The following is a 16,003-nucleotide window of genomic DNA, read 5'->3' on the forward strand; positions in this document are numbered from 1 at the left end:
TCAGTTTTGATTTATTCACTTAGCTGCAAGTCTAGGTGTCTATCTGTACACACCTCCCCCCAAAATCATAAATTAACTAAGGGATAAAAGAAGAAATAAAAGAAAGCAACCATCATTGGTAAAAACACACACACACACACACACACACACACACACACACACACACACACAAACAACTAAGGCTAGATAGAGAATTCTCCTGAGGGTGCTTAATAAGAAAATAACATGTGATATAAAACAGGCCAGTGTTGGGCCTTGGCATCACCCAGGGGGAATCTGGAACAGGCCACCTGGGCAGGGCCGGGAGAGGAGGACTGGCAATGCAGCGTGATGCACTGCACAGCCCTCAGCTGACTGGCTGGCCACAGGGCTGCGCTTCAGGCTCTCTGGGGACGAGCACGGACAGTGGGTGGCCAGCAGCCCTTTACGAGTCCTGCCACTCTACCCATGATATTTGTGGGGTTGAGCAGGAGTAGCGATGGAAAGCAGAACTCAAGGCAGGAAACACTGAACAAGGCAAAGAGGCATCACTGATATTAATGAAAAGCACCGCTGCTTGAGAAGATCAAGTGATTACAAATTTCTATGCACAAAGTGACATTGCATCAAAATATACAAAGCAAAAAACTTCCAGAAATAAACAGTGAATTCAACAAAGACATAACCATGCAGGGAGCCTTTGGCATGTCTCTTCCAGAATTTGTGTGTATGCACAAAAATATACACATACAAGACATACATATACAGATATATTACACATACAGACATACATATACAGATATATAATACATATAAATATAGTATTTGAGTAACAAAATTAACAAGTTTGGTGAATATAAATGAAAATAGAATTCTTTTCAAATACCCATGGAATATTTACAAAAATGGATTATATACTAGATTGTAAAGGAAAGTTTAATAGGCTTAAAAAAGTAAACGTCATATTATTCACATTCTTTGACCTTATATTACATGGAAGATTTAACCATAAATATAGAAAAAAGGCTAACCATTTGGGAAACACACACTTGCACACATATACACACTCACAAGCAACTTTCAGGCCAAAGTAAAAACAAATAATCTAAAATAAAAAGTCTATTTAAAGAAAATGACAATAAGAACACTACATGCCAAAATTTATAGGATCAGACCAAAGTGATAATCAGAGGAAAATTTATAGCCTTAAAAGTTTACTGTTAAAAGACTAAGAATTATTACAAATGTAATTAATCAGGTACGTAAAAGTTTTGTATGGATAAACGAGCACTGTACTGACACACATTCACTGTGTTATTTATTCCTACAGCAACCCATTTTACAGAGGAGGACAGGAAAAGCAGAGGGCTATGTAACTAGCTCCGGTCACACCGCTGGTAAACGATGGCGACGGGAGTTGAAGGCAAGCCGCCCCTCCAGAGCACACTCCTGCCATCGCAGCAGACTGCAGCTGCTGGATTCCATGAGTCAGTCAGTCATTCATCTGCTTTTAAAATAGCTACACATTGTGACGGGAAACCGTTAAATCACAGAAACAGATGCTGGTACTTCTCCTAGGAACCATTTCCACTTCCTTTCTAATGGCATCATGTTTCCAAAATTTTAATAATTAGAAATAATTTCCCCTGTATAGAAGCTCCAAGTTTGGGAGGTTGGAATCCACAGATGTATTCTTCCCCTTGCCCTGTTTTCCCTCTCTCCTCCCAACAGTGTAACTCACTGCCTCCCCGAGGCTTCAGCAGTGGCAGTCCTGAAAATCCCCTCGCTGCTTCAAGCACCGCAGAAAGCCTCCTCTGTGCTGAGCAGGAGTAACGGATAAGGGGCATGAGGCGGCTTCGTTCCAGATGAGAACCGGGTGCGGACATGAACCCAGCTGCCTCTGAGCGGCAGCGTGAACGCTCGCCCAGGAGCAGACACCGAGGAGCAGGACAGGGGGAAGGGAGAGGCTGATGCTTCCCAGGGATTTACCATCAGATGGAAACTTATCTTCCTTCAACCTCCTGTGATCCTCCCATCAACCCCATGCGGGTTAAGGAGAAAACGAGAGCTGAGAGAAGGAAGAAACCTCCTGAGCCTCCCAGCGAGCCTGCAGGATTGGAGCCCAGGTCTGTCTGGCTCCAGCACCTGCGTTCCCACCCACTTACTGGCCATCAGAAACGGACGGGGAATTGCCTTTCCTCCAAAAACACCAGCGTGGAGCCTTGCCCTACTCCACCCTGTGAGGATGGGTGCTGGCCGCCTGCTTCCTCTCACGGCCCTGGCTCTGCAGATAGAGGCCAGGAAGAGCTTGCCTTCGAAGGGGCCAGCACACCTTTCCCACTGCCCAGCCCCTGCTGGCACCCTGTTGGCACGGGGAGCTCACTACTTAATAAGAGCGAATTCTACTGCAGGAGTGTTCATCACCCACCTCTCCAAAATGTGCAGCCTCCAGCACCTGTCCACTCCCCAGGTGCAGAGAGTACAGGCCACGGCCAGGACCTGGTGAGGACTGAGGGGACCTCCCAAAGGAGGCCTCCTGGCCCCGGTGACCTGGAGAGGCCTCGATCCACTGCAATGCCTGGAAAGAACCTCCATATAAAGTCTTTTACTCCCATAACAAGAACTCCACAAGCAGCAAATCTCCCACAGTTAATACTGCACAAATCCAGGGAAGTCTTTTCAGTATTATTAGCCCATAACTGGAAATATTTAAAAGCCTAAATCATAACGAAGTCATAAAAATAGTCACCTCCCACTTGTCCTGTGCCAGTGCTGTGCTAAGCCCGGTGCACAGCTCGCACTCACCACAACTGTAATTCTATACTTATTTGTACCATTCATGTATTTAATATCTGGTTCCCCATCAGCCTTAAAGGTCCCCCCTCCCCCAATTAGGAAGGGTGTCTTGCTCCACAAACTCAATCCCTGCAGCTGGAACAGAGCACACAGGAGCTGCTTAGTAAACATTAGTTGAAAAAAAGGAAAGCATGAATGAAGCCACCTTTTATTGAATCCATACAATAACCTTGTGAAGTACCCTCATTACTACCCTCATTTTGTAGCTGTTCTTCACTTAGAGTGAGGTGAAGATAATAATAAAACTGAGCAGATAACTGACTCCTAACAACACCACTGCTGTCTGGGAGGTTTTAGGTCTACTTCACAGAGAGAGAAACTGAAGCTGAGAGTGGCTTTGCTTATCTGAGGCCACACAGCTGGGAAGTGACAGAGGCAGGGTTCCTACACAGGTCTGTCCAGGCTGCCATACTGTTAGTCCTTTCTTCAGCGCAGCCAGTCCTCTGGGGCCTGGCAGCTGGTGAGGCAAGCTGGACCCAGAGGTTTCCAGGCTAAGGCCCTCCCTGCCTGCTTTCTCCTTTGGAGTCAACACTCTCCAAGAAAGCTCATGGCTTTACTGTGGCCACCTCCCCTCCTACATCGTCCACTTCCTCCTACTGTCTCCCTGGCACCCATCATGGTGTATCTGTCCAGGTCCCATCGTCAGTGGGCCCACCCAGGCCTGGGGGCCCTGCCAACTCTGCCACGTGATGGGCAGCTGTGGTATGAGTGGGAGTGAGTGGGGCTTGGAGCAAGGAGATTTGGAAGCCTGGTTCTGCCATGCTGGGTGGCCTCAGGCAAGCCTTTTTCCCTCCCAGGGCCTCAGTTTCCTTGATTGTGTCTGGGAATAATGACGGTGGTTGTGAGGAGTCTGCTGGCCTGGGGCCTGAACCACTGAGATGCTCAAGAAGCTGAGCTAACCTTGAGCCTGGCTCCGTGGCGAGGCCCCATGGGAGGGATGCACCAGCTGCATTTGCCATAACCAAGGATGGCGCCCAGATGCTGAGCACATGGTGGCCACCCACCTCAGACAGGCCAGTGCTGGGAGCTTCCATCTGGGTTGGGATGGCTCAGCTGGGCCGTTTCAGCTCCTTTCCTATTTATACAGTTACTACAGCAGATGACACTGTGTTACTGGCCTTGTTAAGATGGACAGTAATTGGACCAGCCACTGGCCCTGGCTGCCATGGGGCTGAGCGGTGCCAGGGACTGGGGCTGGACTGGGAGGTACAGATGCGTTGGAGGAAACAACCATAGTAGTAACAGCCACTCTGAGTGGGAGGCGGGCCTTGCCTGTAGCACAGCATCTGGAGTCTCTCGTGTCCCCACTTCTCAGACCAGGAAATAAGAGCCTAGAGGGAAAGGTGACTTGTCCAGGATCACACAGCTTGTAAGGGGGGTCAGGATTTGAACTCAGGCCTGTCTGACTCCAAAGATCTGGGAAGAGCAATGCTGAGCGCGGGGGCTGGGAGGCACTGGCTGGTACAGAAACAAGGTCCCAGCCACAGAGGTGGGGTTTGAGGACCCCTGCCGTGGCCTGCTTTCCCCAGGGATGCTACTGGCAGCCAGCTTCTGCCCGTGCTGCCCGCCTGCAGACCGGACCTCCTCTGAGATGGACAGCTACCCACACATGCTTCTGCTCTGCTCCCTCCTTTCACGTCCCACCAGGCTGGTGTCACTGCTATGGCTGCAACAGAAGTGCCGTCAGACTGCCATGGTGGGCAGCGCTGGGCATGTGCCAAACCCTCTTCCTGACAGGCAGTCCAGGCCCCCCACCAGGGTTTGTCCACAAGGAGCTCCGACCCCACGCGGGAGAGCCAGGCTGACAAAGGAGGTCTCTCCTGAACAGACACCTTCTCTGAAGCCACGGACGCCCTGCTCCATGGAGCAGAGCCCACTAGAGGCTGGGCGCCCCGCCTGCCAGGGCCAGCGCCCGGGGCTGGCACCGGGCGTCGCCACAAGCCCAGAACTCACTGCTCTCTTGTTTCGCCCACCGCCACCCGTCTCACTGCCATCCCGACTCTGGTTTTGGTTTTTCGCACACAGCTATCTATTTAATAAGGAGAATTCTGCTGTGCTGAGGGAAAAATCCCTTCACGGCATAAAACATGCCACATTTCCATCGTATGCTTTCCATTCTCTCTCTCTCTCAAAGTTTGAGATAAAAGACTTTTTTCCATGTTTTCCTGTTCTGCCTTGAAAAGATCACTTTCAAACTTCAAAAGTGAGGAGTGCTGGCCCCCAGAACTATGCTTGTGTGGTTTGAGCACATAAACTGTCCTGACAAATTCCAAATGAAGTAACGGAGAAGCAGCTCATTCGGGTTTCTTTTTCTTTTTCTTTTTTTAAAAGAGAGCACAAAGCAATTCCACCCACTGCAGGAGGAGGTCTCGGCAGGCGGTGCAAGCTCCCTGTCACGATGCAGAAGACTGTATTAATTAGTGCCTGCTAATTAACATCCACCATGCAAAACACGGACTGCAGAAAAAACCCTTGTTTAAAGAATATTCCAAACATGAAAAGTGCCAAAGCTTACCGACACCACGACACATGTTTCCCAGGTCTGCAGAACGGGGGCGGGACAGGCAGTCACATGTCGGGTGGTCACAGACCATGTTTCTTGGACAAGCACGTGGACTCACTTCCTTCATCGTGTGGAGGCTCGTGAATCACAAAGGCACATGGGCAAAGTCCCGCAGCAGGCAGCCTGCCCAGAATCTAGGGTCTGGGGGAGTCGAATCTCCTCCTGGCTCCCAAGATGCAATGAGGACACAGCCACAGATCCCCTTATGCCATGGGGATTACCTGGTCATCTATAGGTGCAATGGGGTACTGTTCTCCTAGAGAGCTCTGGGGTCATACAGCACGTGCTGGCATTCTGACCAACAGGAAGAAGGGGCATGAGAAGGCGGCATTAACCTGGTCATTATTATTCGGCTTGCTTTGTGCTGAACACTGTGCTAAGTACTATCTCATTTAATCCTTCAAAACTCTGTTGACCGTTGAGAAGAAACCGGTACTTTTGTCTGCTTAACATCCACTCCCACTTCTTCTGGAAACAGCCCTCGCTTTTCCTTTGGGGAAAATCGTACCTCCCACACTCATAATCCATGTGGTTTTGGTAGATCTAGAGTAATTCCACTTCCTCTGCTGCCCCAGAGGTAAAAAACAAATTAAAATAATGAACCATCTGGGAAGGAAAAAAGACTCCAAATAATTCAGAGATGAAAGAAGAAATTAAAGTTAAAATAACAAACTACATAGAAGATGCACTCAAACCCACATGACTACTCAAATGCTTACATTAATAATTAAGAAAAATAAATGAACTTGGTGTTCATTATAGAAAACTAGAAAAAAACAAAGAAAAAAAGTAAAAGAAAACAACTGAAATATACAAGCAGAAATAATGAATTAAAAAAGTATGTCTCAGAGAGTGATAAATAAAACTGGAAATTGGTTCTTTGAAAAGACAATAAAGTAGACAATTCCTTTGGTATTTGTGATGGAGAAAAAAAGAAAGAAAACTCAGATGTACAATGTTAGGGACGAGAGAGAGAGAGAATATGATCCCAAATACAAAGGACGTGTGGACATGATGGTATGTGTAATTTTCATGCTAATGTATTTGAAAATCTAGTTGATATGGGAGCTAACTAAGGATATTTTCTCAAAATTGTCTCAAGAAGAGGCAAACACCTTCAAGTTACTAATAAAGAGAAAAATATTAACAATACTGAAAAAGATACTCTAATTAAAAAGTACAATATCCAATGGTTTAATGGAACCCAGTGTTTTAAAATAATATTAGCAAATTGAATTAGTAGTGTGTTAAAGATTAATAAAGCAAAGAGGTTTATTATAGAAGTGCAATGATACTTCAACAAATGATCTTGAGAGATGCTGAAAAGTCATTGGTAACTTTAATATCCATTCCTTATAAAACACTGAGCTTAGGAAGAGATTTTCTTAATGTGATAAAGGAAGCATGTCAGAAAAGTTAAAACAATGTTCTTAATACGAAATCCTACTACTAGGAAGAAGTCAAGAATACCTGCCTATCGCTATCATTTAACACTATTCTGGAAACATAAGCTAATGAGATAAGACAAGACAAACAAATGTCTTTGATACACATAATGTTAAAGATATACATAATATTACTATTATTTTTAAGTGATAGAATTAGTTATCATATTAGTTACAAAATTAAATAACTTAGGGTAGTCAACTGGAAAACTATCAGTAATAAATAACAGAGTTAAGTTCAAAGTAAATACATAGGGTGTCCCAAAAAATGTATACATACACTTTGAATAATTATAAGTATTTATTAAAATATATTTCATTTTCAAAATTAAAGCATGTAAACATTTCTTTTGGGAAGCCCTGTATACCATCAATAGCATTCTTACATAACAGCAATTATCAGCTAGAAAATGAAAATGATGCAGCTATTAAAAGACCAAAATACATTTCTAAGAACCAACATGAAAAGATATCCATGATGCGTTTTTAAGAAGAAAAAAAAAGGTATGATTTTATATGCGAGAGAGAGAGAGAGAGAGAGAGAGGAAAAAGATATTGCCTAATCTGTTAATGGTAACCATCTTTAAAGACAGAATTTTAGGAGGCTGGGGGAAGGTCAAAGGGGAAAAAGGAGACATATGTACTACTATTTGTAATACTTTAAACAATAAAATAAAATTTTAAAAAATAAAAATAAAGACAGAATTTTAGGGTTATTTTCTGCTTTATAAAATTTTATATTTTTCAGCCTTTAGCTAGTAAAATGTACTACTTTTAGAAATATAAATGAGTAAGATATTCCTTCCCCGCCTCCCTCCCTCCCTTCCTTCCTTCCTTCTCACTAGTGAAGAATCAAACACTTTTTGGGCAGGAAAAAGGGAGGTAGTATTTTATGCCAATGATTTTCTGAACATTCTTAGTTTTTGTTGAAGATCTGGTCTTTAGGTTTTGATTTAAAGGCCACAAACTTTTACTCACTGCCTCAGGGTCCACAGGCCATGGTTCACGCCTCAGTGCCTCCTGACTCCTCTCCTTGTCTTTGGTCACTACTTCCAATCCATCCTGCACCCTGTGTTCTTTCTAAAACCCAATCAGACGGTGTCCTTCCCCAACTTAAAACTACCCGACGACCTTCCATCCCAGTGGGCAGGGTTCCCGGCCTTCTGGGCTCTGCCCATGCCGGCACCTCCAGCCTCTTCCCACTTTCTTACAAGTACTCCAGCGTGTGGGCCCCTTGTAGTTCCCTGGACGAGCCCTCTGCGGGTGGAGCTGAGCCAGCAGAGGCATTTCCTCCCCCTGCCACTGGACCTCACTATCCTCCCGTGTTAGCTGGTTCCTCCTGGGCCCTTAGAGCAGGAGGCCCTTTCCTCGATGGCAGCACCTGTCACACACTCCTCGAGGACAAGGGTGTGTCTAATCCATCTCTGCATTGTCAAGGGCGCAGCACCGAGCCCAGCACACAGGAGGGGCTCAGAAATGAATGTTTGGGGGACAGCTGAACTGGGGGTGGAGTCTTTACTTGCACACACGTGACTCTTCTATCTGGGCTCTGAAATTCCACTGTTTGGGGGAAGAGAGTGCCTGTTGCTGCCAGGCACCTCACTCCTCCGCCCGATGGGGTCAGCCCTGGGCCCTGCTATCTCCAAGCTAAACACCCACATTTCTGCGAGTGCCATAAAGGGCTCCCAGAGTAGCTGACGTCACCAAAAGGAAATGCAAGATGATTCCCCCAGTGAAAGCTTCGGAAACCTGCCTCACATTGGGTAGAATCGAGGCTGCCCACGTGCCAAGGAAAACACTCCGAGCTCGTCTTTCCAAGCCTGGCTCACAGATTCGCTACTGTGCACAGAAAGGCTCCCTGGACGTCCGAGGCCACCAGGATCCCGGCCAGAGAGTGAGCTCACGGCCGGCCGCTTCACTCACCAAAGTACTTTCCACTTCCATTAATGCGCTCATGTATCTGTGACCACACTTCACCTAGTCTTTAAGTGTAACAAAAAGTAGTGGAGGCAAAGGCAGAACTGTCAGATTTGGTCATTACTCAATGGAAACTGTGTAACAAAACACGACACTCTAAACCTCAATCACCAAATACTGCATTCTCTGGAAAACAAGCAACAGATTTTCGGAGAGTTAGCTAGATCCAAACGAATGTTCGCTTTCTTAAAGCAAATTCTTTTTTTGAATTTTGCTGAAATGGAATAGGGAAAGGCTCCTCGCCCCTCTGGAGGAGGGTGCCATCTCACTGGTAATTTACCTGTGGTCTTCAGGTCAGTGTTTGACCTCTCCTGCCTCGCTCAGGAGAGGTGACAGGATGCAGGACCTGCAGGACTGTCCTAGGAACCCCTCTTTCAGGGACCAAGGCTCCTCCTGCTCCCCAGTGGGGCCATGTCTGTGGGCTCTGCTCTTCTCCAGGGCACGGGGCAAAGCTGGATTCAGCCCAGCCAGACCCAGCGGGTCTGGGCCAGCCGCCCTTCTCCAGCCCTACTCCAAGGTCTGGGTGGGCTGGGGGGTCCTCCCACCAAACCTGGGGACCACTCTCACCAGGATGGGAGAGCACTCAGCCCCACCAGCAGGGGGCGCTTGCTGGTCTGGGACTTGTGCCTATGGGTGGGACGGAGGAGGGTGCCTTCTGCCTCCTCACACCACGTGCAGACTGCTACGCCCAGGAAAGAACTGGAGTGCATCCACAGGGAAACCCAAATGCTCAGCCTGTGGATAAACCCCAACAAGGAGGGATCTGACCCTGTTCTAGGGAACAATCAGAGGGGACATCCAACAGGGCACATGGAGAAGTACTCCCGGAGAGTGGGGCCTGGACCGCATGTAGAAGGGGCTGAGCCATGAGAACACAGGGCCCCAGTCTATTCCAGGGCCCGGAAGAAAGTCTCAGACACTTCGATCAGCACAAGATGAGGCTGTGATAGGAGAGAGCTGTCAGAGGAGAAACTGCAAAAGGGGAGTTAGAACGAGATGCACGAGGTAAGGAAAGAATAAAAGGAAAGTAAAAACGCGGCAGAAGAGTAAAAACATTAACATCAGAGGCAGCGGTGAGGGAAATGGGTACCTTGGAGACTCACGTCATTGATGGCAGGGTCTCCCCCGACACCAAGGAAAAGGGCAAGGGAAGAGCGCAGAGAAGGGGACGGGGCCTGAGAGGTGAGCTGACCCAGGGAGGGAGACCTCCCAAGACTGCATACCAGGTCCCAGGAAAGATCCATCCTTAGTCACATCCTGCATAAATGTATGAATTTTTAAAAAAATCTTGCAAAGATCCCGGCAAAAAGCAAAACCTCCCACAAAACTCAGCAGTGCCCACCTCTCCAAGTGAGCTGCAGGAGCCCCTGAATCTGCTCTAACGGAACCGGACCCTCCACCAGACGGACAGCGTGGTGATGGCGACTGCACTGCCAGCAGCTCCCAGGGGAGGAGGGGCCTCTGGAGGGCAGGAAGAACTGTCTACTCATGAAATGCTGGTGGACATCTGGTCATTTGTCAAGTGCTTTGATTTTTGTAAAAAGAAAAATATTGTCCCCTAGTAATTATGGTACTTAAGTATAAAGACCCCAAGAGACTTGATATATGACTTTGGATGCCATGAAGTTTGGTCAACGCACATTTTTTCCATATAAATTTATGGGGTTGTTTCACCATCGCAGACCAAGGGCCACAGAAGATGCCAACTCCTGGACACACTAGTAGGACACGTGCTCCAGCTGCTCTCCCGTCAGCAGTCTGTGAAGCCAGAACCCGGCCTGCAGATGCCGCCCCAGCTTTCATTGCTCCTGAGGCCCACTCTCCATGTGCCAGGAGGACAGGGTGAGGCAGAGCAGAGGGGCTGGCCTTCCAGTTTCCTTCAGACGTTCCCCAACTGGGAGCGCTGTCCCTACCCGGAGACCTCTGCCTCGGTAATTATGGGACGCCTGGAAAGAAGGGGCTGCTTTTGATGGGGGCGCTTTCATCTCTGACTTAAATTATACATCGTGCACTAACGTTCTAACTCTGATGTCTTCTAGAATTCAAATGAGACATAAACATACGCCCAGACGCACAGAGCCTGCATTCAGTACTGGGACCACCTTGGACAAATAAGAGGTGTCACCAAATCTATTTATACTTTAAACATCTTTCCACTGTCTTTCCCTTAAGATCTATTGAGGTGGCTCCCACACAAACAAGGAAGAATGTCCAGCCCCAACAACCACTCATTCATTTGGGCTTCACTTCGGGGGGGCAGAGAGCAGTGAAGTCAGGCATGGGGAGCGAATGGAGAATGAATATGGGGGCCCTGAGCAGAGAAATGGAGTGGATGGAGAAATGTACATTAATAAATACAAGCTGCCATTTAAAATCCATTACATCACTAAGTTTAAAATAAGGCCCATGCTGAGCGCTAGCAAGGCTGTGGTGAAGGGGAGGCCCATACAGCCCTGGCAGCGGGATAAGTGGGTACAGCCTTCTTGGAAAGCGTTAGAGACTCCAAAGCCAGAAAACTACTGGTCCTTTGACTCAGTAATCCCTCTCCTAGGAGCTTATTCTGAGGAAATAATTTTAAAAGAAGGAAAAACATTGTACACACAAAGATCTTCATTGTGGGGAAATCTACAGTAGTTAACAACAAAAACTGGAAACATTCTAATGTCAAACAACAGGGAAACAGCTAAGGAAATTAAACTGTATGGCAAAAATGTGGAAATAAAATTATGGAAACATTAAGTGCTAGAGTGGTGGGGTTTTAAGTGCTTTAAAAATTTATAGCAGTGTTATCCAGTTGTTTGTGCATTTAAAAAAAGAATGTGTTAAACTTCAAGATAAAATTTTATTCTAATAATTGATATTAACTATCAAATTTAAGTTTCTCACCAAAATAGCAACAAATATATATTTACATACTATCATATATTATGCAAATGTATGCATACTATGTAAATATATGTGTGTATATAAATGTATATTTACACACACATATATGTAAATATAAATAGTCAACAAGCCCCCAAAGAAGAGTGGTTTCCTCCCCAAATACCAGGAAACCTCATGTCTCTCCTCTTCCCAGCTATTTATTTGGTACCCACGTTGAAGGGCACGTGAGTATCATACAGATGAGCCTGCGGTGACCCAGGATCTGACTGACAGCCAGGGGAATGGAGCTTGCATCCCTCCCTGGAGGGAGTCGGCTTTGCTGACCTCAACTGACCTGCCAGGATAGGACAGATGGTGCGCCTCTGTCAGCTCTCCTCCCGCTTCCCTCCAGACATGCCCCCTCTCCCATGGCCTCCAGAGTCCCTGCCCCATCGGCCTTAACACACAAAACGAGGTCGAACCTCTCAGCCTGGCATCCGGGCCCTCGTGGTGTGGCCTGTCCTATACACCATCCGCAGTGCAGGTGCTGCACACTCGCCCATCAGACGCTATTCCTGCTCTCAGAGCCTGAGCCCAGGGCTTCTCTTAACCTGCGCGTGGGCGGGTCTGTAAGACGGACTCCCTGGCCCCTAAGCCCTTCTTGGATGGGTCCTCTGTTCCCTGTGAGGTAACCAGACCTCTGACTTGGAGCCCTGGGCATTTGTCACCGCTGGGCAGGAGAGCCTGCAGCCCTTGCTAGCCCAAAGCCTGGCCTGCCACCTCAACTTACTTCCCAGCACATGGGGAGAAGGCAGAAGAGGCAAGAGGCCTGTCCTCCCAGAATATTCCTCATGAGGCAGGTGACATTTGGAGCGTCATCAGCAGGCCTATGCGAGGCGGGATCTCACAAGCACCTGTGAGGAACACAGGTCCTGGACGGGGCTGTTGAACACATACTCCAGAAGGACAAATTCGTACCAAAGATTCGTTTACAAACAAGGTAAAAACATGCGATAAAATTTCATGTTGTCATTTTCTATATTCAAAACATTGTAAATAAAGATTACATTTTTAAAAACTGCGTCAGCAAAAGGCTGCCAATTGCCCTTACTTGGGAAAAAATATCCTTTCTTCTGAGATTATGTTCGGCTACACTGCTGGTGTTAAAATGTCCCTTCTTCTAGGAAATAACGATGATGGTTTATATTTCTTCATTCACCATTTTTAAAAAGTTGGCAGCCTGTGAGAGCCTCCAAACTTTATTTTTAAAGTTCCCTTGCCCATGAAATTGCAGTCTGGGACCCACTAGCCTGAGCCCACATGAGGTTCTCTGGCAGCGGTTGGGCGGTTGGTTGGCGTGGGCCGTGCCAGGGCTGGAAACCCCCAAGGGTGGCTTCTGAGCGCAGAGAGGGAGCCGGCCAGGCAGGAGCAGCTGTGTTGCTGCTACAGGCTGGAGGATCTCTCAAACTTACAAAATATCTGAAGGTTGAGTAAGTAGGAATTTCAGTTTGGCATAAAAATCTCTTCCTTGAGTTCATCTCTTCCTTTTCTTTCTGTCAGTTTCCGTATTACTGTGGGGTTGATCACCTAGACCCCTATCCCACTCATACCCTCTCCCCCTGGCACCTCTTGTTGGCCAGGTGCAGTCATCAAAGCATCCTCCTCGGGAGGCACCTCCCAGCTCTGCACTGGCTGTGGAGAGCTGCTGGGCCACTCACCCACGCTGCAAGTCCCCAGGGTCCAGTCTTGGCAAGGCCCCAGCCACTCCTTGGTGTCTCTCCTATTCCCTTTGGTGGCTGATTTTCCCCAACAGTCTGCCCATCACCCCACCCCCAGCTGCTCCTCCCAGTGGGTACCCTATCCTAAATGGATGACCTCGGCTACCTGCTCTGCCCCCTCACCCATCTCCACCCGCCTTTCCCTCCTGGCTGCCACCCTCACCCCATCCCCTCCAGCACGCACTCCCTGGCCAACCCCATGTTTACCTGGGGATCTTTACTGTCTCCCTGTCTATACTACCTTATTTTACAAAAAATATATTTAAAAGAACATCATCCTGGAAAATAGATAAAAGCATAATGAGAAAAACAACTGCCTGCAATCCCACAGCTGTGAAAAGCACTCTCAGGACTGAGGCGTGTCCTCCACATAAACACTCTACAAGTGCCCGCGTGTGCCCATGGCTCTGGTGGACTGTCCCACTGGTGGAAGGCCCCAGGGGCCTCATTCTTCAGTGCAAGTGGAAAGAGCCCACCCAAGTTAGGTACTGAGCCTGGACACCCAGGCACCTCCTGTGAAAAACCCAGGAAGTGGGTAGGGACTACCGCAGGCCCTTCATGGCTGCACGCAATCAAAGCTATCGCTTTACACAGGAGCCCAGACAGCTCCAGGTTCTGAGAGTGAACCACCGAAGCCCACACATCTGACCCCGTCAGTCAGGCGCACAACTTCTGGGGCACCCCAACGTCACCTCTAAAGATGGGAAGAGAAGCAGGGAAAAAAAAAAGGATGGAGGGTGGAGAGGGGCTGGCAGTGATAAGCCTGAGCTTTCCTCCTATCGACTCAACACATGATAATGGCAATAATTATAACAATAATCCTCATAACACAAAAGCTGGCCCATGCTGGGAGCTCAGTGGTGTCACGTCCATGGGCTGCGGCTGTTTACCTTAGTTCCGCAAAGTATGGCGCTCTTCACTGAGAGCTGGTGGCGGCCGGGAATGGACATCTGTATCTATTCTGGCATGCATTAGAAAAGCTACAGCATATCGAACCCTTAATATCACAGACATGAATAAAATAGGTTTAAAGAGGAAGTATGAAAGATGGTAGGAGTAGTGAAGATGGTCACAAGGGCTGCAGTTTGGGGAAACACTGTCTTGTCTCACTGGATCCTCTCAGCAGCTGTTCTGTGGAGGATGGGTGGCACCTGGGGAGTGGTGCCTGGGCTTAGGACTCGTGCCTGCCTGACCCCAGAGCCTGGGCCCTCCTGAGGCAGGCTCTGCTTTGTCCCTCAGTCCTCGCTCTGCTGACTCACACACTGGCCCCTCGATGGCCCACCCACTGGTATTTGGCACCCATCTCCCCACAGGTCTCTATTTTTTGGTGGTGCTGCCCCAAAGGGCAAACAGGTTTATTGGGACCGTAGCCAGGTAATCAACAGTGGGACTTAACATTTATTTGAAAAACCACAGAGGCAGAAGAAGTAATTCATAGAAGAGACAGACTTCAGAAACAAGCTATAGAGGTAAAGTAAAGACCCTTGGAACTTAGAAGTAAGGAAAGTAAGGTGACATGTGTGTGTGGGGGATATGAGGGAGGAAGGGGAAAAGGCGCAGGGCGTACTCTTGGGGGGAGAGGGATGGGTCCTCTTCCATCCTAAGGGTTGTAAGGGTTGAGATTTAAGGGGGTGTCCCAGGGGAAGATCTTAATAGAATGTTCATCAGCTTTCCAAGTGTGTCCTTTCAGAGTCAGGGTCTCCACTGATTGGTTGGCACCAGGGCAGGGGGTCATTATTCAATGCAGCTTGGTCCTGAGGTCATGGTGTTGCTTGTCACATTTTGCTGCTTTTCTGGGCCTGCAGCTAAAATACTACTGAGGCCTAGATGTCATCTCCAGGGAGGAAAGGTCACCCTGGGACGAGTGTCCTTTGCTAGGCACCCAGGGCTTTCTGCCCTGGTGACTATCACCTTCCGTGATAGCAGAGGAGTTGGAGGAGCCCTTGGCCACGTTGATGAGCTCATCTCACTTGGTGATGGTCCTGATGCTCTGGAGGGCAGCCTCTCGGGCACCTGAGCATCGCAGCCAGATGGCCTGATTCACACAGCACAGCTGTAGGCTCACAGGCCGGCTCACCCATCGCGAGCCGCGTCCTCTCGGGGCCACTGTCAGTGATGGCATTCACCACGACCTGCGGGGCGGGGGTGGGGGTGGGGGGCGGATTCTCGCCAGTGAGCAGATGGACGGCCTGGAAGGCATGCCCAACGATGCGCATAGTTACGAGCTCCATGCCATTGCTGCGGCCGTGCATCACAGTGAGCTGGTGAGGTGCTCCACAGTGGGCACTGCGCCTGGCAGGAGTGTTTGGCCGCATGGTGCCCTGCACTATGGGGCAGGTACTTGGCACACTTCTTCACCGCAAGGTGATCCTGCACAGAAATGCCACTGATCTGTCCATCACCATTGCTCTACTTTCTGAAGAGCTTGACTTCAGGGTCTCTGCTCCTGCAGGTGCAGCCGCCTCCCACTGGGTCATCCTGAGAATGCAGCTGGGGGGTACGGGGGTATCTCTGCCACCCTGCCTGGACCACATGCTGCC

General features: G+C 48.4%; 1 protein-coding gene and 1 pseudogene across 4 annotated transcripts in view; both read right to left on the bottom strand.

The window, feature by feature from the left end:
• Nucleotides 1-16,003, bottom strand: part of RALGPS1 (Ral GEF with PH domain and SH3 binding motif 1) — a 238,537-nt gene that overhangs the window by 38,368 nt on the left and 184,166 nt on the right. The window lies entirely within an intron of this gene.
• Nucleotides 262-15,940, bottom strand: LOC118666884 (annotated as a pseudogene).

The sequence above is a fragment of the Myotis myotis genome, unplaced genomic scaffold, assembly GCF_014108235.1.
Source record: "Myotis myotis isolate mMyoMyo1 unplaced genomic scaffold, mMyoMyo1.p scaffold_m19_p_12, whole genome shotgun sequence".
Lineage (NCBI taxonomy): Eukaryota > Metazoa > Chordata > Mammalia > Chiroptera > Vespertilionidae > Myotis > Myotis myotis.